The sequence below is a fragment of the Arvicola amphibius genome, chromosome 15, assembly GCF_903992535.2.
Source record: "Arvicola amphibius chromosome 15, mArvAmp1.2, whole genome shotgun sequence".
Classification (NCBI taxonomy): Eukaryota; Metazoa; Chordata; class Mammalia; order Rodentia; family Cricetidae; genus Arvicola; species Arvicola amphibius.
The window spans coordinates 8671877-8698975 of record NC_052061.1 but is presented as its reverse complement, the minus strand read 5'-3'; the positions used below and the strand labels follow the sequence as shown (position 1 = coordinate 8698975).

At 46.8% G+C, this 27099-nt stretch overlaps 1 protein-coding gene across 3 annotated transcripts in view; it reads left to right on the top strand.

Moving 5' to 3' along the window:
• Nucleotides 1–27099, top strand: part of Chd9 (chromodomain helicase DNA binding protein 9) — a 214126-nt gene that overhangs the window by 27704 nt on the left and 159323 nt on the right. The window contains exon 1 of one of the 3 annotated variants that reach the window (XM_038312413.1): nt 17506–17591. The exons of the other annotated variants lie outside the window; for them this stretch is intronic. The gene's annotated coding sequence lies outside the window, so the exon portion shown is untranslated. Of the gene's footprint in view, nt 1–17505; nt 17592–27099 lie in introns of those variants that run through there. 3 annotated transcript variants of the gene reach the window in all.

Below are 27099 nucleotides of genomic sequence, written 5' to 3'. Positions count from 1 at the left end.
AGGCAGGATGATCTCAGAGGCCAGCCTGTCTACGTAGTGTGTTCCAGGCCCACCAGAGTTACGTGGTGAGACCCTGTCTCAGAAGTATCCACAACAGCCGGGCGGCGGTGGCGCACGCCTTTAATCCCAGCACTCGGGAGGCAGAGGCAGGCGGATCTCTGTGAGTTCGAGACCAGCCTGGTCTACAAGAGCTAGTTCCAGGACAGGCTCCAAAGCTACAGAGAAACCCTGTCTCGAAAAACAAAACAAAACAAAAAAAAAACAAAAAAACAAAAAAAAAGTATCCACAACAACAACAACAAAAACCCTTGCTCTATGATGTGTTTGTTTATAAAGATACCTGAACTTAAAAAAAAAAAAAAAAAAAAAAAACAAAAAAAGCAAACCAAACCCTGAGTGTTGGGCCAGCACACATGAGGTCCTGAGTTTGATCTTAAACCCTGTTAAAGGAGGAGAAGAGTAAGGGATAGATGTAGCAGCAGCAGCTAACAGTTTAATCTGTGATTCTCCAAACTCTTTGCTTTGGTTTTCTTCTTTATTCTCTCAGATATGGGAAACTGTTTTTGTTTGTTGTTTCTCTTTTTCTTTCTTTCTTTCTTTCTTTCTTTCTTTCTTTCTTTCTTTCTTTCTTTCTTTCTTTTTTTCAAGACAGGGTTTTTCTGTAGCTTTTGGAGCCTGTCCTGGTACTCACTCTGTAGACCAGGTGGCCTCGAACTTACGGAGATCTGCCCGTCTCTGCCCCCCCCCCCCCCCAGTGCTGGGATTCAAGGTGTGTGCCACCACCGCCCATGCCGTTCTGTTTCTTTTTAAAAATATAGCCCACGTCCTTCTGTGGTACAGACCCATAATTCTGGTACTCTGGGAAGCCTAAGCTAGAAGATCTCAAGTTTAAAACCAGCCTGGGTTGCATAGCAAGAACCTGTCTCAAAAGAGCAAAACCAAGACAGGAAAGCTCTCTTTAAATATGCAGTTACTGGTCACTTCTTAGAGTGTGCAAGGAAAGAAGGTATCACTTAGCTGAGCATGCCGACAGATCTTAGGGACCTTTAAAAGTCACCTCCAGTGTGGTCAGAGGTTGGTGACCCTCCTGCTCTTGCTAAAAGGAAGTGTTCTGAACTGGCTTGGGAGCGGAAGAGCATTTTGATGAGTGGGGGTGCCAACCGTGGCACCCCCACTGGCAAAGACACTATGTGATAAAAATCGCAGAAGTATGACAGCATTTCATGCTGGGGCCAGTGAGGAGCCCAGCCTTCCCAGCTTGCTGCTGAGGACCTCCTCACACAGCAGTGTGCTTCGTCTGACTTCCTCCTGGCCTCTTCTCCTGTACTCTCTGACTCCCTGAAGCCCTGCAGACTCAGCACCTAGGTCAGCCAACAAATGGTGGGGTATTCCAGAGTGTGCAGACTGCTATACAATTTGATTCGGTCTGGCTCATCATGCCAGCCTTTGGAATCTCCTTCCTTCGGGATCTGTTCCCCAGCTGGGAGATGTGTGCTGCCCTGCTTTGGGGGACCCGGCAGCAGAGTGCGCCCACTCTTTCCCAGTGACAGTCAGCTGTTGGCACAGAAGTTGCTGCCTGTGTGAGGTTTCTAGAGCTGTGATAGACACCATGACCAAAGGCAACTTGGGGAGGAAATGGTTTACTTCACCTTACAGCTCTCAGGTCATACTCCAGCACCGAGGGAAGTCAGGGCAGGAACTCAAGATAGGAGCTTAGAGGCAGGAGTAGAGACCACGGAGGAACACTTCTTATTGGTTTGCTTCCCATGGCTTACTCAGCCTGCTTTCTCATCCCATTCAGGACCACTTGCCCAGGGATGGCACCATATCCAGTGAGCTAGTCCCTCCCACATCAATCCTTTATCAAGAAAACTCCCTTCTCTACACACCTGCTTTCAGGCAGTCTGATAGAAGTATTTTTTCCCAATTAAGACTGCCTCTCAACACACGGCATATGTTACACACTTTTAATTCCAGAACTCGGGAGACAGAAAAAGCAGGCTGTCTACATGGGGTCAGCCTGGTCTACATGCTGATTTCTAGACTAGCCAAGGCTACATAATAAGTCCTTGACTTTAAAAGAAAAAAAAAAATCAATCAGTTAATTAATGAAAAGATTCCCTTCTTAGATGTATCCATGCCTTGTCGACAAAAACCAACCTACACACTGTGCCCCTTGCTCAGCACTTTGTTCCTAGTCTCTACCCCAGCTCTCTGCCCTTTATATCTGTTATCCTACCCCCCCCCCCACATCTATATGGCCTGCTGAATCCCTGAGGGCATCCGAGGCCTCCTGACCTCTGTCTGGGAGGAGTCCCTTCTGTCCCCAGGGCCCCTGGTGCTTGTGCTTCCTGTCTCCAGCCCCCTCACCGCCGCTGTGTCTGGTGGTGCAGCGCAGGGAACTGCCTCCATCTTCTTGGAGGGGAAAGTTACCATTAGATGAAGATGCAGAAGGCCACAGGGTAAGAGGCAGGCAAGGACTTGCCCCTGGCTGCCCAAATGACACACCCACTTCAGCTGTAACCCTCTGGGAACCCTGCCCACGCCTTGCCCCCCACCTCCTTCCATTAGTGATTTTTCAAAGGGGAAGTTTCAGCTGGCCAGAGGGAGCAGACGGCTGGGCTTCAGGCCTCCTGCAGTGTGAATGATTTGGGGGATTCAAGGTTTTCCTGTGCTGAGGACCTCAGGGTCCCCACGCACCGCCATCTCTCAGGCTGTTGAGGTGTGCTCTCCGGAGAGTCACCTCGGCGATTGGAAACTGCTCTCTGCCCCTCTCTCTCACAAACAAGGAGGCTGGAGCAGAGCTCAAAGAGGCTTTTTCATGCACTTTGGGAAAGAATGAGCAATGGAAAAAGGAAATTGAGAGCTTCGGGGAGTTTACAGCAGCCCAGCACTGGAGTTTGAAATAGGAGCTGGGAATCCATATGTTTGGGAAAGGAAAGAAAGGAGCAGCCACACGCACCGAGCTTCAAGGGTATGTGCGGAAATAGTTATGGGAAAGGGGGCAGGGAAGCCCACGTGGGTCTCCCTTTATCAGACCCAGATGTTCTGTTCAGGCAGCAGCTCTCATGATGCCTGTGAAAGTCCAGAGCCTGCTGGGCTAGACAGTATTTTCTTAACTACCAAGAAGCACGTGAAATCAGTGGCTGCTGCTTTCCACTGTGCACTCAATGACTCCCTGGGGTCCTGCTGGGGTCTGTGCCATGCCAATTATGCAGAGGCCTGGCTGCCTAAGAGCAGGGCTTAGAAGTGGAATGGACCAGGCTCCCTGGGTAATGAATGACACAGTCACTAACAGCCACAAGCTTCTGAAGCTGCCTCAGTTGCCCCTTGCCTTCAACTTACCTTGTACTGCAAGAATTGGAAACCTGAGGTTCAGATCAATTCTGTGCTGCATCAATGACTTAGCCTCTCTGAGATTCAGGTTTGCTGTCTTTGAAGTAGGTATGTGTGTGCCTGCATCATGTGTGAGGTGTGCACGTAAGATGTTTGTGAGAGGCTCTTTACAGGAAACGAAGCCCAAAACATGGCATTGAAAATATTCACCGTAGCAGTCCATTGTGACATGAGCCTGAGTTGCCACTTCTTGGGAGACTGAGGCAGGGGAATTATTGAGGTCAGTCAGAGCTTGGGTGACAAAGTGAGGTTCCATCTCAAAAATTAAATCAAGGAGCTGAAGAGATGGCTCAGTGATTCTGAGCCCTGGTTGCTCCTTCAGAGGACTCGGGTTTGATTCCTAGCACCCATATGTTGGCTCACAGCTCTCTATAATCCGACACCTTCTGGCCTCTATTGACACCCATGCAGTACAGAGATACATGCAAACAAAACATCCAAATACATAAGTAAATACATTTTAAAAAATTAATTATTTTGGGCAGGGTGATGGTGGTACATGCCTTTACTTCCAGGACCTCAGAAGGCAGAGATCTCTGAGTTCAAGGCTAGCCTGGTCTACAGAGTGAGTTCCAGCACAGCCAGAGCTGCACAGAGAAACAAACCCTGTCCTGAAGAACAAAAGCAAAATTAAATTATTTGGTACACTTTAAATTTTGCTATAGGGCCACTGAGATGGTACACCCGGTAAAAGGCCCTTGCTGCCAAACCTGACTCCCGAATTCAGTCCCCAGAACTCACATGATGGAAGGGGAGAACCAATTCCTAAAAGGTGTCCTCTGACCTTCACAGTCACACATACAAACACACATACACCTCCAAATAAATATTTTAAAAATTGTGTTATCATAATATAGTTTCTACAGTTATTAGCCTATGTCCAGTTCTGGTTCATCAGTGTCTCCCCCACTTTCTTTGTTGCTAGGTTGTTTTGAAGGAACTCCCTAATATTCTATTGTCTCCTGTCCCTTTTTTTTTTTTTTTTTTTTTTGACAGGGTTTCTCCATGTAGACCTGGCCATCCTGGAACTCGCTCTGTAGACCAGGCTGGCCTCGAACTCACAGAGATCCGCCTGCCTCTGCCTCCCGAGTGCTGGGGTTAAAAGCGTGCGCCACCACCGCCTAGTGTTTTATCCCATTTTCAAAAGTCATATGACTGAGTTGCATCTTCAGCCAGTTGCAATCCACCCAGTTCTTGGGTATCCCTTTTTGTATCTTTTCCTTCTTACACAGTGATATATCTCCTGTCCCTACCATGTGCCTGTATCCTAACTCCTTGCTGCAAGACTGTCATGGCCCACAGTAGCCCAGGATGTCAACCCGGAGAGGCCTGAGTAGTGCTTGTATCTTATCAGGCCCCCTTATCTTCTAAGAAAGAAGCAATGCTCTGCCGTGCAGACACTGAAGTGTCTCCCTGAAGGAACAGGAGGTGTTGAGCCGTTTACAGACCTCCAAGCCCTTGACATCAAGAATAAACCTTATATTAATTGATGGAGGTCCTTCTCCAAGAAAGGGTACATGGTACTGAGAATAGCAGAACTCTTTACTCAGCTTCTGGCTGCAGGGGAATCAGGACTCTCCCCTCCAAGTGAGTAGAATCCCATTGACTAAAGTGAGAGGCTGAGCTGAGTACAAGACTGGGGTTTCTCCTAAGTCCTTAATCAGTAGGCAGAATGCAGGCTTCAGGGACTGGGAGACCAGATTCAAATCCTATCTCCACTACATAACATATCTTCTCTGTGCCTCGGTTTCCCTAAGTTCTAGTTGTTGAATGGAGTATACAGTAGCCAAACACGGTGATATACACCTATTGTTCTAGCACTTAGAAGGAGAAGAGGGAAGGTCATGAGCTTAAGGCTAGCCTCAGCTACATAGCAAGTTTGAGGCCAGCATGGGCAACATGAGACCTTGTCTCAAAAATCAAAATGAGGCCTCTCTGATGAGGGTTGAGATGATCATCTGTGGGGTACAAGCAATATGTCATTAGGAGTCATTTTATTGCTATGTATTTTAGCAGACTAATAGTAACTCTTCCCCAGATCCCATGACTTGTGTAGTCTCATGTTCCTGGCCACTTTAGCAGTGCCAGGTAGGGGTTCCATGATGGGGAGTGGGCCGTCAATCTAATCCAGAAGTGGCTGGTTCCTACCACAGCATCTGTGCCAATGTTGCACCAGTATATCTTGCGGGCAGGTTGCTGTTGAAGGTCACAGGGTTTGTAGCAGGGTGATACTGGTTACATTTTACCTCCTCCCGGCACAATGAAGGGCAGGGAAGCTTCTAGTTGGGTACCAACTCAATTTCTCCATATTCTATGATATAAATAAGTTTCCATCCTCCTCCTCTGGGCAGCTGCTGAGGTTCATGACTGGCCTGCCCTCAGGGTTTTAACACTAATAAAATTCTCCTTGAGCTTCCAAAAATATAATAAAAAAATAAAGGACTAGTGTGGTAACTAACAAGCTTCTTTTGGTAGCAAGTGACAGAAAAATTCAACACAAAATGTCAGTTCAGGAGCTCATCTGCCTTTTTTTAAAAAAAAAATTAGTAGGGTTTGTTTATGTAACTGCTTTGGGTGTCCTGGGACTCACTTTGTAGACCAGGCTGGCCCAAAACTCACAGAGACCCGCCTGCTGCTGCCTCCTGAGGTCCGGGGTTAAAGGCATGTGCCACCATGGCCTGGCTTCAGGAGGCCATTTTTTTGTTTTTACATGTTGAATATTTATTCAGGGGGTTATGGAGGAGAAAGGGAGAAGGGGGGCAGAGAGAGAGAGACAGAGACAAGAGACAAAGAGAGGTGCATGCGCGCACCAAGAGAAAACAGGTCAGGAGCCCATTTTTAAGCAGGGACCTAGAGGTGGGCATGGTGGCTCACACCTTTAATCCCAGGCAGAAATGGCCAGCCTGGTCTACCTAGTGATTTCTGTGACAGCTAGCACTACATAGAAAGACCCTGTCTTTAAACAAACAAACAAACAAAACAAAAAAACAAAACAAAAAAAAAACTCCATGGATGGATTCAGGATTCAGACATTTATGTAGAACATCAATTCTTATAGTTTTGTTTACTAAATTTAATCTTGAGCAACTGTAACAAGAATACAGCATCAATGAATCAATTCTAGTCCCTATATCCTTTCAGATTTCAGATACAATGTTTTTCTTTCCCAAGAGACCCAGAGAAAGGCCCATTGACCATCCCTGGGTCCCATGACCTTCCTGGTGGCCAACAAAAACGAAACCCTCTTAATGTTGTCTGGGATTGCTGGATCTTCCTGTGCTGAGAAACTGAGGGAGGGTAGCTCACACAGAGGAGGTGGGTGTAGAGATAGGTTATGGTTTGAATGTTTAAAACCCATCTTTAATTTTTTGGGGGTGCTGGGAATGAAACTTGGGGCTTCTTTAGTGGTGGGCAAGTTGATTGCCAGTGAACTACATATGCAGCTTCTACGTGTGGGCATTGAATTGCCACTGTAAAACTTTTGAGAGGTGATTAGGTCATAAGGGCTCTGTCCTCTTAAGGGTTTATCAAGGGACTGGGTTAGTTATGGGGGAGTAGGGCCTGGGCATGATGACACCTTTAATTTTAGCACTCAGGAGGCAGAGGCGGGTGGATACCTGTAAGTTCAAGGCAACCATGGTCTACATAGCATACCTAGCAAGTCCCAGAGCACCCAGGGCTATACACTGAGACCCTGTCTCAAAAAAAAAAAAAAAAAAAAAGGAACAAAGGAAGGAAGGAGGGAGAAAGGAAAGACAGAAAGGAAGAGAGAGAGAGAAAGGGTAAGTTTAACTGGCTTATCTATCCATGAGTGATCTTACAACAATACAGAGGCCCTTCTAGAGCCTTATTCTTAGACTTTTCATCCTGCAGAACCAGGAGACAAACAAACAAACAGATAAATAATCCTATTGTTTATAAATTGCCTACTGTATGGCATTCTGTTCCCATGACAGCTATCAAAATGCCAGTGGATGGGTATAGTTGGCCAAGGTAAAGATGCTACTGCAGATACCTGGTGGCACCTCCTGGGACACTACTTCTACTTCTCCTCACTGGTCCCTGTTTAGTCACTAGTACACGTTCTTTGCTTTTCAAAGCTATGTCACTCTGGTTGGCCTGGTGCTCATCCTCCTATCCTGGCCTTCTCCAGTGGTGGGCTTTGGAGGTGCTATGGAGCCCAGCTGGTGGTTAGTTGTGTTTCTATTGTTGTAACAAATGCCTGGCCCAAAACAGCTGAAAAGAAGGTGTTTTTATCATTTGTTTTTGTCTTTTGGTCCTGCGGACTGAACCTAGGACCTTGCATGTAGTAGGTAAGAGCTGTACCATTGAGATCTACCCCTGAGTCCCGGAAACATTTATTTTGTTCATAATTCCGTAGGTTATAGTTCACAGTCAGCTGGCTCCATTGCTATGGGCCTGAGTATCATGCTAAAGGAGACGGCTCATTTCATGGAGATCAGAAAGCAGACAGACAGACAGACAGACAGACAGACAGACAGGAAGGGGGCAACACCAAGACAGAACTTTCAAAGGCACATTCCCTGTGACCTCTTCTTCCAGCTAGCACCACCTCCCATAGTTCCATGTCCTCCCTACATTAAGGTATCTCGTGTGGGGGAGGGAGGGCCATGCCAAACAAAACAGGCACACAGGCTGGGGTATGATGGTGCACACCCGTAGGCTACTCTTTCTTCAGTTTTTCAATGACTATCAAGTCTGTTCAAATTTTGAATCAATCCATCAGTGGATTAAACAATTGATACAAACACCCATTGTCAATTGCCGCTGGAAATCCCTCCCCTCCTCCAGACCTGGTGCTGAGCTTCGGTGGTTGCTCAGGCAGGTCTTCCTCTATTCCGGACTTAGAGTCCTGCAGTGCTCTGAGCCTCTGAACCATCAGCCCAACAGCCAGCTCCTCTTGCTAGTTTGCAGGGAGGGAACTCATAGCCCAGAGCTGTCGCACAGAGGACAGCGTGGACTTTGCCAACACTCACCCAGAGCTACGGCGGGTCCAGCATTCTCTGCAGATCTGATGGGCTGTACTCATTCTGACACTGGGTGTAGGTGAGCTGCCAGGGTGTGTTTCCTGAGTAAACAGTCTGGGGCGGTAACAGTCGGTCATGTCAAGGACCCATTGTTGATGCCCTGGCAGGTGGCAAAGGAAAGACCTGGTGTCTAGGCAGGACTCTATCACTCCTGAAACACCCTCTCCTGACTGGCTCCTTTTATTCCAAGTAGCTGAGTACAAAACTTGGTTTTCCTTGTGGGGTGGAGAGACATGCCAAAGAAAATAAGCAAACAGGCTGGGGTATGGTGGTGTGCACTAGTAGGCCTAGGTGGACTCTTAGGGGGAAGCAAGAGGAATCACAAGCTTATAAGGAGACTCTGTCTAAAAGAACAACAACCAAAAAAAAAAAAAAAAAAAGCTGGAGGAGGGGCAGTCTTGCCTTCTGCTTTCTCCCAAGAGAACCTGGTCCTGAAGCCAAGAGCATCCCTCACCAGGATATAGAGAGAAGGTAGGGGATCAGATGGAGGTGGTTTGCACAGAGCTTAAACATCCTCCTAAGCGTGCTTGAAATCTCCAAATAATCTTTCCCAAAAAAAAAAAAAAAGCATCCCTCTTCTGTATTTAGGTTCTGAACACATAAAGATGACAGAGGCATGGCAGTGAGCCAAAGTCCACCTTAACTTCCACTCCACTAGCGTGGAGAAGGAGCACACTGTGAGAGCAGAATTAGCTTCTCGATTGAGCCTGGGAGAAAGGTGGTGCTGAAGAGACCAACCAGAGGCTCCCCAAGTTCTCCCATCAGAGAAACCGTTCCATCGCCATACACAAGGAGTTAGGGTGGAAAGTGTGTTTGGGGAAAACCCCTCATCGTGGGAGCCAGAACAGTGAACACAAATGACTATAGTATGTTACTAATCCTTCTGCCCGTCTGTTCATTGCAACGGGGACAGGAGTAGCCTCTCCCTGTCAGGGAGGCAGAGGCGGTAGGGGTTCAAGCGTGGTCATGTGTCTGGAGTCATGGAGGGTGGGAAGGCAGGCAAGGCTCAGAAGAGGCTTACTGTTGTTGTGTCCAGTTTAGTTCACAGCAGGTGGCCTTGCTTTTCCCCAGGCACGGAGCCCAGGGGCCCCGAGTGCTGCTGTGCTGGTGTGTCCTCCTCCCTCCAGCTGTAAAAATCCGGGAGAATGTGGGTGTAGAGCGGCTTTCTGTTTTCTTGGCTGCTTCCCAGTCTGTGTTCTCCCACTTGGGGGGTAGGGTGGATGGCTGACATCCTTTTCATGGTGGTGAGTGCCACCCCATCCCAACCCCCATGCCCTATTCCTGCAGAGCCTGGCTCAAAGTTCAAAGCTGAGATGGCTCTGTTGAGTGATTCAGGGACATTGCCTGCCGGCCTGCCATGTAAGGGGTAAGTTGGACTCCCACACAGGCATTTGCTGAGCATCTGTTGCCCTGTGTTTTGTGGTATACAGCCTGGGAACAGGCTAGCCACCCCAGCCAACCGCAGTGGGGCTGCGCTTCCTTCCTTTCTCTGCTGCCCCTGGGCTCTGGGGCTCGCACACAGCTCTGTGCTGGGCAGGTTTCAGATCCACTCCCAGGCCACTTGGGCGTTGACTGCATCTGGATTCACACCAACCCCTTCCTCCTGGGGGTTCAGAGTGTTCTTGGAAGGAAGCCTGGGAAGGGAAAGGCCTTCCCCAGCATTCCCTGGCCAGGGGCTGGCTGACAGCACAGAGGAGAGCTGCCAGGAGTTCTGGAGTCAGACAGGGCTGAGTTCAAATCCCTGGGTGACCTTGGACGAGCTGCTCTCTCCAGTTTCCTCACCTCTAAAAAATGTGACAGTAACAAGACCTGCCTCCTGGTACAGTCATGGGAATTTGACGAGATACTAATTGACCCACACTGCCCTGCATCTGGCCAGTAGGAAGTGCTGGAGAACTGGTACTCTTGATCTTCATGGAACAACTCCTGCTTCCAGGAAAGAGTGACAGGACCACCGCTGTCCCCTCCCTCTTCTCAGACCCACCATAGTGTTCCTTCCTTTCTTTTAAAATTTACTTTTATATATATATATATATATATATATATATATATATATATATATATACACATTGGTGTAAGGGTCTTGGATCCCCTGGAACTGGAGTTACAGTTGTGAGCTGCTATGCGGGTGTAGGGAATTGAACTCAGGTCCTCTGGAAGAGTAGTCAGTGCTCTCAACCACTGAGCCATCGCTCCAGCCGCCCCCCCACCCACCATAGTGTTTCTAACCTGAGCAAGATTCAGTTCTATACAAGGAGTCTTGCTTCTCTTCTCTAAAAGGTTCCCTGTCTAGTGGATGAGTGCTTCAAAGGTGACAAATGCTTGGAGCAAGTAAGTGGAGGGTGAAGGAGCAGGGCGTCTGGGTGGCAATGTGTTCCAGGACGGTTTCCTGAGCTCCAGGCAGTTATTTCTGCCCCTCCGTCCTCCCTGCCTCCTGTGTTCTCCCCTCCCTCGCTTGATTTCTTTTTCCCTCCCTCCCTTATTTCCTCTTCACCTTCTTTCCCCAGACTCTTTCTCTCTCTCTCTCTCTTTTTGCTAAATGGAGATTGCATCCCTCTTTCCACCTCTTGTAATATCCAAGCTGCTAGACCATCCCTTGAGAGCCCTTCACCCAGCTCGGAGAGCAACGGATTCCTCTTTCAAATTGAGTCCGTCCCCTGACTCATTCATTAAAATGCATAGGGCATGTGAGCAAACTGCATAATGACTCTCTGCTGAGGAAGCCTGGGAGGCAGGCAGTGCTGCCAACTGCCAAGGCAAACACTTGCCCCCAGCTGCGAGTCAGGCTCATTGGCTGCCATGCCCTGGGAAGGCTGGGGGCTGCCGTTCATCTCCAGTAAACCAGCCAAGCCTGGGGAAAGCCGCAGCCTGGCTCAGGCTGTCGTCTTGGAAGCTGTATTGCTGAAGAGAGTCCAGCCCGTGACGACCTTTTCTCAACCTTCCTCCACCCCCACTTCATGTCATTTTTCATTCATTCGTTCGTTTTAGAAGCAGGGTCTTGTTTTATACCACAAGCTTGTCTTGAACTTAGGTTCCTGCTGTCTCATTTCTTGGATGCTGGGATTACATGTGTTTATCGTTACTTATATGTTTTAAAAATATTTACTTCTTTCGATTATGTGTACTCGTGTGTCTGTGCATGAGTGTGTGTGTGGTGTGTGTGTGTGTGTGCAGGTGCCTGTAGAGGCCAGTCTGACTCTCTGGAGTTGAAGTCACTGGTAAGTCACAAAATGTGGCTGCTAGGAACAAACTGGGTGATCTGGAGACGTAGTGGACATTTTAAACCACTGGGCCATTTCTCCAGTCCCTTAAATCTATATTTCAATGATGTAAGTAGTATACAACGTATTCTTTTTATTGTTGTTTTAGTACTGGTGAAACATACTTTCCGTTTTCAAATTTTTATCTTGTATTCATGCATGTATCTCTGTGTACCAAGTAAGCCAGAAGAAGGTATTAGATCCCCTGGAACTAGAGTTACAATAAAGTGTTAACTGCTATATGGGTGCTGGAAAGTGAACCCAGGTTCTCTACAAGAGCAGCCAGAGCTCTTAACCCCTGAACTTTCTCTCCAACCTGAGAGAGCATGTTCTCATCACAAAAAGACAAAACATAAATTGGTCTGGTAAGATGGCACACTGGGTAAAGGCACTTGCTGCCAAGGCTTGAAGCCTGATTTTGATTTCCAGAACCCACATAATGGAACAAACTCCCATAAGTTGCCCTCTGACCTTCACGCCGGTGTACCCCTCCATATATGGGTGTGTGTGTGTGTGTGTGTGTGAGAGAGAGAGAGAGAGAGAGAGAGAGAGAGAGAGAGAGAGAGACCTCCTCAGCTTCCTTCTGCACAGTCCCTGTGTCTACCAGATGTATCTATCCCACACTACCCAACCAGGTATCCAACCCCACCTCCACCCCCACCCACGCACCATGAATCTCATTATTTGGAAAAATAAAGCCCTCTTGGCTTATTCTTAGAAGCAAACAGGCCAACTGTATGCTTCCTGCATACAGATTGAAATTAACTTCCCAAGGCCGGTGCCCTTTAATTCTGTAGTCTTTTTTTTAAAATATTTGTTTATTTATTATGTATACAATATTCTGTCTGTGTGTATGCCTGCAGGCCAGAAGAGGGCACCAGACCCCATTACAGATGGTTGTGAGCCACCATGTGGTTGCTGGGAATTGAACTCAGGACCTTTGGAAGAGCAGGCAATGCTTTTAACCTCTGAGCCATTTCTCCAGCCTATTCTGTAGTCTTAGTATGAGGAAGATACCAAAATCCAGTGCTTCTTGTGGCTGCCTTGGGCACCAGGCCCTCATGTGTTCTACTTTTAGGTTCTGGACCTGTGAATTTGCCAATTCATAAAGCTTGGGTAATAACCATTTTTACTTGGCTGTGTGACCTTGGGAAAATTACTGACTTCTCTGAACTGCAGAATGGTACTAATAACCATAGGATCGCCTTCACTGAGTTGTTGGGAAATTTAATTGGGATTGTCCATATAAGGTCTAATCACTACCCTTGGCAAGATGCAGTTAATGCTAGCCTCATCATCACCACCACCACCATCACCAGTCTTACCTATTTATTGAGCACCCACTATGTTCCTGACACTGTCCTGAGGGGGCACACAAGGAAGGATTCAGACAAGGGCTTCCAAATGCTTCTGCTCTAAGCATTTGTTTGTTTGTTTTCTGTTGGGTCACATGGTTCTCATTAGTGCTTTTTACTTAAGAAAGGGCAATATGGTTGCTGCTGTTGTACAAATAGAAACAGAGGCTTGCACACTCAAGCTAATGGAAACAGCGAGGTGCTGATCAGGAGCCTTCCTGGCTCCAGCACCCTCAAGACAGGCACCGATGATTGTTTGGGGGAACAGCTCCCAGAGTCATGAGAGCAGGAGCCCAGCAGACTCCAGACTGTCCTTTGTCAGCCTGTCAAGAGTTCAGCCCATGAAGCATGCCCATCAGCAGGAACTGACATTGTCTTCCCGTGGGTGGCGCTAACTTTGTGGGTCTGGAGGAACCTTTCTTGTAAAGATAAAGAGAACCAGGGGTCAGTGTCATGGCAGCAGGCAGCTGGCTCCCTGAGAGCTCTGCCTTCTGGACTGACCAGAGCAGGAGAGAAGATGGCCAGGACCACAGACTGCAGCCCCTGCGTGGTCCTTCACAGCTCCAGCTGGAAGGAGCTCCACCATCCACACCAGCATCCTGCAGGCAGTGCCTGGGCAGGTCAAGACTAGTGCTAGGTGAGAGTACCACTTAGAGGAAATGAAAGTCCTGCCCAGGGGAAGTGCCAAGGGCAAGTCTGGCAAAGGCCAGGGTCAGTATTTGCATTTAATCCCAGCACGGGGGAGGCAGACACAGGTGGAGCTCTGAATTTGAGGCCTATCTGGTCTACAGAGTGAGTTCCAGGACAGCCAGGGAGCATGACCAGGCTGAGGATGTCCTGATCCGATTGCAGTAAAGCTCACTGTACTCCCTGACCCCAGGTGACAGTTCTGAAGCTTCACAGCATGATGTAGCTGATGGACCAAAGGTTTCCCCACATCTAGAGTCAAGTTTACCCAGTCCCAAGGGTAAGGTAGGTTTTTTTAGTTGGGGGAGGGCAGAGGATCCAGACAAGGTTTCCCTTTGTAACAGCCCTAGCTGTCCTGGATCTCATGTTATAGACCAGGCTGTTCTCATAGTCAGAGATCTGCATGCCTCCGCTTCTACCTCTGCCTCTCATGTATGGAGTTTAAAGGCATGTGCCACCAAGCCTGGTTTCCTATTTCTTTTTTATTGAACCCACACGAATGAGGTTTTTCATTATTTCTGACTCTCGACAGCTTTCCGGGTTTGGCTGAACCCTCCACAATTCATATATGATCATTTAGATTTGCCTATGTGCTTAGAATCTGCTGAGGCCACTGCAGATACCCCTCCCCCGCCGCCCATGGTCCTCCTCCATTACCTTGCCTTTCCTGCTCATCCTGAATCTTGGGCTTGCTATTCCTTTGTTTTTATTTCGTACATTTCCCTAAAATGTATGTTTAGAGAAATACTGTTTTTTTCTTACTTAAAAGAATACCCTGCTACATGTTACCGTCTGGAAACTACATGTAGCCTTCTGGAGACTACATGTATCCTTCTAGAAACTACATGTATCCTTCTAGAAACTACATGTATCCTTCTGGAAACTACATGTAGCCTTCTGGAAACTACATGTAGCCTTCTGGAAACTACATGTAGCCTTCTGGAATGTACTGCTTCCCTTATACTATTAGGTTTCTAGAACTCACGCATGTTGTTGTGTAGAGTTGCGCTCTGTTTGCTTCCTGCTGCTATACTGTAGTTCCTTTTCTTGTGCCCCATGCATATTTATTTATTCTCCCCCCCCCCCAATGGATGGTTGGGTTGTTACCAACTTTCTGTTATACTGACTGAGAAGATCTGGTCATTTTTATCCAGGTCTTCTGGAAAGTAGCATGAATTTACCAATTTACAATTCCAACAGCCATGACCTTGTTGGTGTGTAGACTCTTTTTTTAAAATATTTATTTATTATGTATACAATATTCTGTGTCTGTGTGTATGTCTGCAGGCCACAAGAGGGCACCAGACCCCATTACAGATGGTTGTGAGCCACCATGTGGTTGCTGGGAATTGAACTCAGGACCTCTGGAAGAGCATGCAATGCTCCCAACCACTGAGCCATCTCTCCAGCCCCCTGGTGTGTATACTCTTATCCTTGGTATTCTTCCTAACTGGAAGGGTTCTAAAGGGCAACTCATTGTGTTCACTTTAGGTTTGTAGCTGTTGGTAGTTCAGTAGGGACCTCGAGGTGTGCAGGGTGCCTGTGACGTCTCTCCCAGTTGGCACCATTCCATTATCTCATTTAATGAAGAGGGCATCAGATCTCCTGGCAATGGAGTTAGAGGTGGGTGCTGGGAGCTGAGCCCAGGTCCCCTGCAATAACACCAATCACCCTTAACTGCTGAGCTCTCTCTCCAGCACTCCAGTGAAACCTTGAAGGAAATTTCTCCGTCCAAACCATACCATATGAAGGGCCAAATGCCTTTGGCCCTATTTTACTTTATAACTTATCAAATATGTTTGAAATGTACTCACAATTTTGCTTATAAACAAAGCTTATAGGACTTAAAATTTTTCAGAGATAGCTCATCTAAGTTATAATTAGTTATCGTTTCTCAGTAATCACCAGATTACTTACAGATTGTTCTCAAATGTCAAGAGGTGTCCACAAATTCCTTATTTATAAAAAAAAAATCCCATTTCCTGTTACTACTTTTCTGTTATTAATCACACTTACTACCTCTACTGTACTGTCTAAGTCTCTTATTGTGTTTTCTTTTACCTGAATAACTATCTATATCTTGTTGACTTAGCACTTGTGTATTCGTGATGCCTGGCACACAGGCCTCCCCCCAAAATGTTACTGGGATGACTGAATGCAAGAATGAATGAATGAATGAACAGGAAATGGAGCAGTTCATGATTTTTTGCTTTTTTTAAAAATTTTGTAACAAGCTGATTTTTTGATATTTCAAACATTTGTCTAGATTGGTCAAGAAGCTGCGAAGCCTGGGATTTTGTGCTTATTGTGTCTAAAAGATAAAACAGCCATAACCTGGACACCCAGAGCAATGTCCTACCGTCTTTTCCTTTATCTCTTATAAAGCAGCAATGAACAGCCTGCCTCATCAAGTATAGACTCTGGCAAAGTAGCAGAATGCCTTTGTATTCTAAACAAAACAACGGAAAACTCCTGGCAGCTTGTATATAGCTGGCCTTATCAGCCCTGGGTGTCCTGACCCAAGGCACCCCATTACATAGGCAAAGCGTCTGATATTTGTGTAACAGGTCCTTAACCCCTGGCGGTTATGCTCATTAGCAAGGGGGTGGCGGTGCACGAGATGGATGCAGAAATCAGGAACTTCCCTCCTGTGTGTAGCATCGTCTGTGGCTCACTCAGCTCTCAGAGCTGGGCCAAACAAGTAATTATAGCTTCCCTCTGTGGTGAGCGGGGCAGGAGGCTGATTTAATAAAGGAAGCCTGCTGTCTGTCTCCAGCCTGGTCGTGACTCATGGAACCCGGGAGTCCCAGCAGCACTACCCGAAGAGGGTGGTGAGCGGCTGGGGGTGGGAGATGAGGGTGGCTAGCTCAGCTAGCCAGAACCCCAAGAATGAGGAAACTCCCTGCTTGGCGGGTAGGAACCAGCAGCTGGAGCCAGAGGAAGTGAGTCTGGGACAGAGCTAGCAGCTGCTGCCTCTCCCCGGAAAGAAGCCTCCTGCCATGTGGACACCTACAATAAAATGGGTTAGTGATTTTCATATTCAAAATCGGGACGGAGGAGGGCATAATCAGATTGCGTCGGACACGGGTGGCTGCCCCTGTGTGTGATACGCCAGTGGCCTTGGTTTCTCTGGAGGTCTGGGTGGATGGAGCCTGGATTGATCCAGGATGTTAATTTGGTTTCTCACTTTGGCAGGGAGGTGGCTAATGAGGTGTTCACAGCCGCAGAGACAGTGGGGGGCGGGTGGTTTTAGCTGCTCGTGGGCTGACAGCTGCTCTGGAGAGGATTTGGATGCCACCTCAGATGGGTCACCACAGGTCATCTTTTCCTTCCTTCGGTCTCCAACAGCTTCTTCCTCTGCTGATAATCAGCCAGACAGGCAACTTGACCTCCTCTTTCTCCTGCAGGCCCCGCCGGCAGGGAGATTCCACAGCCGCCCCTCCCTCCCCATCCTTCCCGCTGAGTCACCACACCTCCGGGTCAGGTGATCCTCCCCTGGGCCCTTCCGAGAGCACCTTGACCTATATTCCGAACTCGGTGACAGTAGATTGTAATTGTCCCGAGACCAGCCTGCCAGGCCAATGGGCACGGTGCCCTGGCAGTCCGGGCTGCAGACAGGCGCCCCGGGCAGCGGGAGGGGCGCTCCCTCCCCGGGAGCCAGCCGCGAGAGGCCTGGAAATGGAAAGTTAAGAGGCTGGAGGCGGGCGGGTGGCCCAGGAGGGTGGTGTCTAGCTGAGTCAGCTGGGAAAGCTGACAGCCCAGCCACTAGGAGCTGCACGCAGGCTTCCTCCCTCTGCTCCCTCTCTGGGTGCTGCCAGCTCAAGGCCAGACCCTGCTGTGAGGAGGTAAAGTGGGGCCCGGATGTCATTGTGGCTGGTGACATTACCACCCACCCGAAGGGGAATGATGTAAATAATGGGATAAACCTTGATGACTCATCCGGTCAATTGGCCCAGGAAAACTGCCCCTCCGCCCCACAGAGAGACTAGCTCCCATCCCCACATTACCCACAGAATAGCCCCTACTTATCTTGTGTATGGGTTCTTTGTGCAGCCCTATGCCGTCTTTGTGTCCGCTGAATGGGAGGGTGATGGGGGTGCTGTGGGAAAAGGGACCAAGAGAGAAGCGTTCATGTCAAACTTCAAGCCCTGTCCCTGGGCATGGTGCCTGAAAAAGGTGACTGTCAGCCAAAGATCACAGTCCCTTTTGAATTGGAAAGAGCTCTGAATTCAGAGGCATTCTTTGAAACCCCCTTCACAGCCAGCAGTACCGTGACCTTGCAGAGCTGAGTCCTTCTGGGTGCCATTCTTCATCGGTTGGGTGGGGATTTTAGGTAGAACCCCTCCGCTGAATCACAGTGTCCACGTTAAATCAGATGACTCCCGTCGAGTTTATTCGTTACGTATAATGATATGTTCCTGAGCCAGCACTTGGTGGTGCAGGCCTGGAATCTCAGGTAATTGGAAGGCTGAGGCAGGGTGATCAAAAGTTCAAAGCCAGCCTGAGTAACTTAGGGAGACCCTGTTGCAAAATTAAAAGCAAACCAAACAAACAAGCAAATATAAAATGAAGAAGGGCTGGAGAGATGGTTCAAAGGTTAAGCACTTCTTAGAGGACCCAGATTCGAGTCCCAGAACCCACATGGTGGCTCACAACTGTCCATAACTTCAGTTCCAGGGGGCCCTCTCCAGGCCCTCCAGGGACACCAGACACATGCATGGAACATAGACATACATGTAGGCAAAACATCCATACACATAAAATAACAAAAATGGATAAGCAAATAATAATAATAAAAAAAAAGCAAGAGCTGAGGTCCAGGTTCGGTGGTTTATACCTGTAATCCTAGTACTTGGGAATTAGTTGTGTGTGGGGGGGGAGGAGATCAGTTCACACATTCGCCGATACATAGAGAATCTGAGGCCAGCCTGGGGTTCATAAAGCTGTCTCAGAAACGGCAGGGGAAGAGGATGAGAGAAACTGTGTCACCTCTGACTGTAGAGTCATCACCCATACCAAGCAGACAGCCCCACAGGCTAATCATACATTGTTTTATTACCTTATATAAAAAAATGCTGCATGTTTATCATAGTTTAGGTAAAAATCTGCAGAAGAAGCACAATTTTAAATTTTGGTTTTGTTTGTTTTCCCCCCTCAAAGGCAGGCCCTCATAAAGCAGAGCCCTCAGCCCCAAGCAGTGTTCACTTATTTTGAGACAAGGTTTCACATGACTCAGACTGAACTTGAACTCACCACGAGGGTGGCCTTTCACATGTGTTCTTCCCACCTCCACTTCTCCAGTGCTAGGACTACAGGCCTGCACCCCGATCTCTGGTTGATGCTATGCCCAGGGTCAACCCCAGGGTTTCATGCCTGCAAGGCTAGCACTCTTACCAACTGAGCTACAATTCCAGCCCCCAACTTTTTTTTTTATTTACTCGTTTTTCTTTTAATGCATGAACGCTTTGCCACATGTACATATATATATATGTGTGTGTGTGTGTGTGTGTGTGTGTGTGTGTGTGTGTGTGTGTGCACCATGTGCATGCTTGGTGCCTGAAGAGCTCAGAAGAGGGCATCAGATCCCCTGGCACTGGAGTTACAGATAGTTGTGAACCACCACGTAGATCCTGCAACTTGAACCCTGGCCTGTGCAATAGTAACAAGTACTCTTAATCACTAAGGCATCTCTCCAGCCCCTAGCGTTTAAGTATGGATGTGAATTTTGGGTGTGAATGCCTCAGATGTAGTAGATGCTAGATGGCGGGAAAGGAGCTAGTTTCCCGGATCGAAAGGATGATGAAGGAAAGAAATTAGACAACTGTCTTAGTTAGGGTTTCTATTTCTGTGAAGAGACACCATGACCATAGCAACTCTTCTAAGGAAAATGTTTAATTAGGGTGACTGGCTTACACTTTCTGAGGTTCGGTTCATTATCATCATGGTGGAGAACATGGCAGCATGTAGACATGGGGCTGGAGGAATAGCTGAGAGTCTCACATCTTGCAAGCAATAGGAAGTCAACTGAGACACTGGGTGGTATCCTGAGCAAACCTCAAAGCCCTGGCCCCTACCCCAGTGACACTCTTACTTCCTCTAACAAGGCCACACCCACTCCAACAAAGCCACACCTCCTAATAGTACCACTCCCTATGAGGTTGTGGAGGCCAATTACATTCAAACAACCACAACAACCACAGGTTTATCAGGACACTATGCCTGAAGTTCGGGACCCTTCAGTTGCATGCCTTGTTTCTAAAGTCGCAGACTTTTCTTAGTTTGAAAAAATTACTGGGCTAGTGAGATGGTTCAGTGAGTGTCCTAAAGGGTTAGGATTTTATAGCTGTGAGAGTGAGAAAACACCTTAACTAAAAGCAGTTTGGAGATGGAAGGGTTTATTTCATCTCATACTTCCAAATCACAGTTCATCATAGAAGGCAGTCGGGGCCAAAGTCCAAGGCAGGAGCTTGAAGGCAGGAGCTGAAGCAGAGGTCCTGGAAGAACTCTCCTTACTGGCTTGCGCCTGCTGCCCCATAGGCTTGCCCACGAGCCAATTTGTCAGGGGGCATTTTCTCGGCTGAGGTTCCTTCTTCCTGAGGCTGTACTTTGTGTCAAGTTGACATAAAAACTAGCTAGCACAGAGGGTATGGTGGCTTGCTGCCAAGGCTGATGACTTGAGTGTGAGTCCTGCGACCCAGATGGCAGAAGCAGAAAATTGACTCCCAAGTGTAGTCCTCTGGCCTCTACCCCCACCACATACACAAAATAAATATTAGTAGATAAATGTAATTTTAAAATTAAATTAAAAATTCCAGGGGGATACAGGGCCTTTTACATGCTAAGTAAGTAACTGTTCTATCTCTACACCACCCTGAGTTTGTTTGTTTGTTCTTAGACATAGGATCTTGCCCGTATAATCCTGGTGTCTGGTCCTCACTATGAAACCCAGTTGCCTCAGCTTCGTTGGTTCTGGGGTTCTAGATATGTGTCACCCCACTAGGTTCTGAGCCCTGCCTGTTACACAGTTCGTTATATCTGTCTCTAAAGCCAGTCTCCAACATAATCTATACTTCACACCCCACCAAGACACCCTGCCCTTATGTAGGATTTATAAGAAACAATGCTCGTGGCTTAGCGGATATGACATTTTCTTATGAACTCCATCCTGCCTTCCAGATGTGACATTTACAGAAAGATGCATGTGTAGGCCAGGCAAGGACAACATCCTAAAGAATGAAAGCTCCAAGGGGTGGGGTTCAAGAATGTATAGGATTATTTGGGCTAATGCCAGTGGAGCTCTGAAGTTTCCAGAAGGTCTGGACCTGCCTGATGCTGGTTGCAGAATAATGGCGACGCTGTGGTTTCCAATCCGAAGCTGTCTCTCATCCTCACTGGTCTTCACGGATGCTGTGCATAGCTTTGGCCTTTAGTGTCGCCTGTACCTCTGTTCCACAAGCTGTGTTAACGCAGCACCCCGGTGGATGTCTTCCCAGCTCCATTTCATTTACTTAAGTCTTAGTTTGTCTGCATTTAGTTTAAGTGGTTTGTGATTTTAGGTCTGTTTCTTTTTTTTTTTTTTTTTAAGATATTCATTTATTTATTTATTTATTATGTATACAATATTCTGTCTGTGTGTACGCCTGCAGGCCAGAAGAGGGCACCAGACCTCATTGCAGATGGCTGAGAGCCACCCTGTGGTTGCTGGGAATTGAACTCAGGACCTTTGGAAGAGCAGGCAATGCTCTTAACCATTAGGCCTGTTTCTTAAGTGTGGTTGAGGGAGGGACCAAACTCACCATGTTCACCAGTGGCTTCTCATTTTGAGTCCCTTGTCCTAGATGATAGCAATTGCTATACTTTACACTATTACTATATTTTTTTTGTCTTTAGAAGGGATCTCTCTATGTTGCCCAGTACAAGCTGCCCTGAAACTCACAGAGATCCTCCTGCCTCTGAGTCACCACACTTGGCCTTTTCTTTTTCTTTTGGTTTTTCGAGACAGGGTTTCACAGTATAGCTCTGGCTGCCCTAGAACTCACTTTGTAGACCAGGCTGGCCTCGAACTCACAGAGATCTTCCTGCCTCTGCTTTTCGAGTGTTAGGATTAAAGGCATGCACCACCGCTGCCCAGCTCCCTTGGATCATCTTAACCTTAGCTTCGAGAAAGTGGAGATTACATGTGTGTATTACCACATGTGACATTAAAACAGTTCCATTGATAATTGGGCAGTGTTACATGCCTGTAATCTTAGCATTTAGAAACCCAGGCAGGAGGATCACAAGCCTGATGCCAGCGTGGGCTATACAGTGAGACTGGCTCCAAGTACCCTATAGGAGAAGGTATAGCTTAGTGAAGTGCTTGGCCAACATGAGCAACCCAGCATGGATAGAAGGAGAAGAGCAGGCAGGACAGAGAGTGTGACCAGTGAGCTCATCAGCAAAGGTCCCTCTTTGAAAGCAGGATGACTCAGGGCTCAGGGACAGGGAATGCATGCTCGGGAGTCGCTCTGTGCACAGCACTTTGCATAGCTGTCCTTACTTAATTTTCAAAGCATCTTGTAACTAGTGTTAAGCCCATTTTTTTCAGCCAAGGAACTAAGGTTCTGGGTGGCTAGGGGATCTACTGAGTTATCCAGCAGATGAGGAGATAGGACCAGAGAGTTCAGATCTGTTTGATCTTTATGATTGTATGTGCACTTCTAATCATAGTTATCAGAAGGTATTTTGCACAGCTTTGGTGGCTCATGGCTATAATCACAGCACTTGGGAGGCTAACACAGGTGGATTATTTTAAGTCTGAATGCAGCCTGGCATGTGTGGTAAGGCTTTGTCTTACAAAAATAATAATAAGTCAAGTGGTGGTGTCACACGCCTTTAATCCAGCACTCAGGAGGCAGAGGCAGGTGGATCTCTGTGAGTTTGATGCCAGCCTGGTCTACAGAGCAAGTTCTAGGACGACCAGGAATACACATAGAAACCCTGTCTCTAAAAATAGAAAATGAATGAATGATTGTATAAAGGGAGAGATGGGAAGATGGTTCAGTTGGCAAAGTTCTTGACCTCAGATTGTAACACCAGCACAATGTAAAAGCCTGGTGTAGTATCACATGCCTGTAATCTGGGTAAGAGGAGAGTTAGGAGGGTTGGAAGTGGCTGGTCAGTAAGTCTAGCTGAGTTAGCAAGCTCCAGGTTCAATGAGAGGCCATGTTTCAAAATATATGGTAGAAGGCAATTGGTGGACACACAAGATGCTGACCTATAACCTTCACACATATGTTCATACAGAAACCAAAAAAAACCAATAAAAGCAAAACAAAGGTGTTTTTCTGGCAGTGCAAGTTCTGATTTTACCATGACATGCTTGTTTCATGATGGCAGCTAAGAAAAATGTCATGTCTGCCCCTGGCTCTCAGACCAAAATAAGCACACCTCTGAATCATATAGTTTATATGCCAGAGCACCAAACTTTCATGAGAGGAAAGGTTCTTTGAAAGTTCTTATTACTAGTTTTTGTTTTGTTTGAGATACTCTTGTTGACCTGGAATCTGTGATCCTCTTCTTGCCTCTGCCTTCTGAGGACTGGGGTGACAGGACTGAGCCCTGCTAACAGTAAAACCTCTAGGAAATTCTTTGGGGAACGTAAATGAATTCTCTCTTCTTCATCTCCTGAATTAAGAAGAACTTCATTAATTTTAAAATATCATCCAATTTAATCTTATTTTTCTTTTTCTTAGTACTAGGAAAGAAACTCAGGGCCTGGTGCATGTCAAACAAGTTCCCTACCATTGAGCTACATGAGGTTTTGTTGTTGTTTGATTTTTACATGAATACACACACATACACACACACATACATACACACACAGGCACACGTATACATGCACCTGTGGAGGTCAGAGGGCAAATTTCGGGAGTTTTGTTTTTTCTTTTGTTTTTGTTTTTTTCCCCTTTCTAACCTTTTCTCTTTCTTCTGAATTACACTCTCCACCCTCGCTGGCTCACAAAATTCTAGGCAACCCTCCTGTCTTCTCCCCGCATCTGAATATGAGTGTTTGGATTACTAAAGTATGTTAGTGAACCATTTGCTGGTTTTTGTTTGTTTCCCCTTGAGTTCGGGGAGTGAACTCAAGTCTGTAAGGCTTGCATGCAAGCGTTTATCTGCTCAGTCAGATTGCTGTTCCAGACCTTGGAATTCTAAGACAGGTCCTAGTGATGTAGCCTGAAATGATCTTTGAACTCTCAGTTCTTGTCTTACCCTCTCTAATACAGGGGTTATAGGTGTGTGCACCATGCCTGAGTTATTTGATGTAATTTTTCTCTTTAAAGATACAGGTGTGGAGGTGCAGTACTTTAATCCTTGGTCAATCTCTATGAGTTCAAAGCCAGCCTGGTCTACATAGTGAGTTCCAGGACAGCCAGAGCTATATGGAGAGACCCTTTATCAAAGACACATAATAGATAGATAAATTTTTCTATATTTTGAATAGGAATTGTATTTTCTTGCCTTAAAATTCAAAAGCATAATAAAACATAAAAAAAAACAAACAAAAAAAACAAAGAAAATTCAAAAGCATGACAGGAAGGCATCCCCTCAGCCTATCTAATTTTCTAGTGCTTTGTTCTACCAGCAGCCAATCATTTGCTTTGTTTCATTTTTTTACACTTTTAAAAAATTCAATTAAAATATCATTCACCGTCCTCATCCCTCCAACCCTTCCTATGTCCTCCTTTCAAATTCATGGCTTCTTTAGTTATTATTGTTACCTGTGTGTATGTGGTGTGTGTGTGTGTGTGTGTGTGTGTATGTGGTGTGTGTGTATGTAGTGTGTGGGTGTGTATGTGGTGTGTGTATGTAGTGTGTATATATGGGTGTGTGTGTGTGGTGTGTGTATATGGGGTGTGTGTAGTGTGTGTATGTGGTATGTGTGCAGTATAGCGTGTGGTATATGTGTGTATGGTATGTGTAGTGTGTGTATATGGTGTGTGTAGTGTGTGTGCGGTATGGTGTGTGTAGTGTGTGATGTGTATAAGAAATTATGCAGGCTTGAGAGATGGCTCAGTGATTAAGGGCACCTGCTGCTCTTCCAGAGGACCTGGGTTCAGTTCCAAGAACCCACTTGTCAACTCACAATAATCTGCACCTCCAGTTCTAGGGGATCTGACCTTTCTTCTCACTTCCATGGATGTCTGCACACATTAGCCCACTCATACTCCCAGGCACACACACACATGCTTCCAATTAAAATAAATATTAAAAAAGAAAAATACAGCTGAGTATCGTGGTACCCCCCTTTAATCCCAGCACTCAGGAGGCAGAGGCAGGTGGATCTCTATGAGTTTGAGGCCAGCCTGGGCTACTTAGTGAGTTCTAGGTCAGCTAAGGTTACATCAGCTAAGGTGTCTGAAACACACACACAAAAACGAAGAAAGAGAAAAGAAGCTACAAACTCAGTTTTTTTGGTGTGTGTGGTGCATGAGTGTGTGTGGTGCATGAGTGTGAGGTGCATGAGTGTGTATGATGCATGAGTGTGAGGTTCATGAGTGTGTGGTACGTGAGTGTGTGGTGAACGAGTGTGTAGCGGGTAGGTACTCTTGTGGAGGACAAAGTAGGACATCAGGTGTCCTGCTTCCTCGCTCTATTCCCTTGAAGCAGTGCCTCTCACTGAACCTCGGACTCCTTTTTTGGTTATGCTGCTGGCTGTTCAGTGAGCTCCCAGGATACGGCAGTCTCCATCCCTCAGCACCGGGGTTACAGATGCGTGCTCACACCCTGCTCTTTTCTGTGGGAGCTGAGGACTCCAGCTAAGGTCTTCATGCCTGCACAACAACCATCCTCTCCCTCAACCATTTCCCTAGATCCAGAAACTATGCATTCCTAATCTGGGCCCTACCTCCTTCTCTATTATCCTACAACTTGGTTTTCTTAGTTGAAGCCCATTCTGGTTCATTTTGTAGAGTGTTCTTGTTTTATTTAATGATTTTGTTGTATTCTGTATTTCATAGTTAGGAACAGTTAACATAGTTAAACATAGTTTAGCATTCCTCTAGAGCAGAAGTTAGCATGTTTCCCAGCCTTGGCTGATTCTTACCCTGAAATAAAGCCTTGTGTGAATGGGATTCTGTAAAGTAGTTTACAACTTTTTTGGTTGTGTTTTGCTTTATTTTATTTTATTTTATTTTATTTTATTTTATTTTATTTTACTTGAGACAGAGTCTCTCTATGTAGCCTCGGCTGTCTTGGAACTCTACAGGTAGACCAGACTGGCCTTGAACTCATAGAGATCTGTCTGCCTCTGCCTCGTGAGTGCTAGGATTAAAGGTGTGCACCACCAAGCCTTGCTACTTTTTATGTATGTGTTTTAAGATCTCATAGTCCAGATTGGCTGAGAACTTGCTATGTACCCCAGGCTGACTTCAAATCTGCCTGTATCAGCCTCTCAGGTGCTGGCGTTCCAGGCATGGCCCACTAAACTGGCTTAGTTTGAAATTATAAAAGAGGTTTGAGGTTCTGCTAAAAGCTGTGTCCAAAGGGACTGGATGGTCTCCCTCCACCTCTAGCAGGAGGCGCCTGAGATAGTTCAGTAAAAGAGGGGCCTGTTTAGCCTGCACTAGGCCTGAGATTGAACCCTAGCAACAGAAAACTATGCAGAAAATTTCATAAGTGTGAGTATTTCAAAGAAAGGTCACCTCTGTGTTCTGACTTCTTCTGATGAGTTAGGGTTCTGAGTTTTAAGTTTTCAACCCATGGCGCCTGTCCCTGGTCTCAGCAGCGATCAGAGCTGTTCTGAATAGGGTGTTTTCATGCAGTTGACGTGGTCTTACTATTCCTTGCTGTCCACATGTGTCACACAGTCATCCATCCTGGCCTGAGGATTCTTCAGCCGCTTGTATCTGACCTTCATGCTATGCTGGGTTAGTACACTAGAACCAGAGGTCCTGGCTTTATGAGATTGGGAAAGGAAGAGCAGACTTCTCCAAGTGTGATTTTTGAGGGCACTAAAGCATAGTAAAAACGCATAAACACCAGCAAAATGCCACGGTAAAGAGCCATTTCCCAAGGGATGGCTGAAGGTGGTGGTGTGAAGTGGTTAGGAACACTGCCCCTTCTCAGTTCCGAGACAGTTTCTCACTATCTAGCCAACCCACAGCCATGGTTGCTCAGAGGAAAGGAAGAAAAGATCAGTCTGGGTAAAGATGCCCCTGATGAAAATACAAGCCACAGTGTATATGTGGGGGAGTTCTGTGTGCCACCCTTGGCCCCCACCACCACCGCCAGTGCAAGAGATACTGTGTAGTATTTTGGGAAGGAAGAAAGGAAGGAAATCCTCACATTCGGCCTCCTAGACCATCTCAC